The sequence below is a fragment of the Physeter macrocephalus genome, chromosome 5 (assembly GCF_002837175.3).
Source record: "Physeter macrocephalus isolate SW-GA chromosome 5, ASM283717v5, whole genome shotgun sequence".
Lineage (NCBI taxonomy): Eukaryota > Metazoa > Chordata > Mammalia > Artiodactyla > Physeteridae > Physeter > Physeter macrocephalus.
Window position 1 is genome coordinate 71,750,581 of NC_041218.1, and position 1,031 is coordinate 71,751,611.

Genomic DNA, 1,031 nt, shown 5'->3' on the forward strand with positions numbered 1-1,031 from the left:
ATTTCTATTTCATTTATTTCTGCTCTGATCTTTATGATTTCTTTCCTTCTACTGACTTTGGGTTTTCTTTGTTCTTCTTTCTCTAGTTGCTTTAGGTGTAGGGTTAGATTTTTTATTTGAGATTTTTCTTGTTTCTTGAGGTAAGATTGAATTGCTATAACTTTCCCTCTTAGAACTGCTTTTGCTTCATCCCATAGTTTTTGGGTCATCCTGTTTTCATTGTCATTTGTTTCTAGGTATTTTTAATTTCCGCTTTGATTTCTTCAGTCATCTCTTGGTTATTTAGTAGTGTATTGTTTAGCCTCCCTGTGTTTGTGTTTTTTTAGAGACTTTTTCCTGTAATTGATATCCAGCCTCATAGCATTGTGTTTGGAAAAGACACTTGATATGATTTCAGTTTTCTTAAATTTACCAAGGTTTGATTTGTGTTCCAAGATATGATCTATCCTGTAGAATGTTCCATGAGCACTAGAGAAGAAAGTGTAGTCTGTTGTTTTTGGTTGGAATGTCCTATAAATATCAATTAAGTCCATCTTGTTTAATGTATCATTTAAAGCTTGTGTTTCCTTATTTACTTTCTGTTTGGATGAACTGTCCATTGGTGTAAGTGGGGCGTTAAAGTCCCCTACTATTATTGTGTTACTGTCGATTTCTCCTTTCATGGTTGTTAGCATTCGCCTTATGTATTGAGGTACTCCTATGTTGGGTACATAAATATTTACAATTGTTATATCTTCTTCTTGGATTGATCCCTTGATCATTATGTAGTGTCTCTCCTTATCTCTTGTAACAGTGTTTATTTTAAATTCTATTTTATCTGATATGAGTATTGCTACTCCAGCTTTCTTTTGATTTCCATTTGCATGGAATATCTTTTTCCATCCCCTGACTTTCAGTCTGTATGTGTCCCTAGGGCTGAAGTGGGTCTCTTGTAGACAGCATATATATGGGTCTTGTTTTTGTATCCATTCAGCCAGTCTGTGTCTTTTGGTTGGGGCATTTAATCCATTTACATTCAAGGTTATTATCAA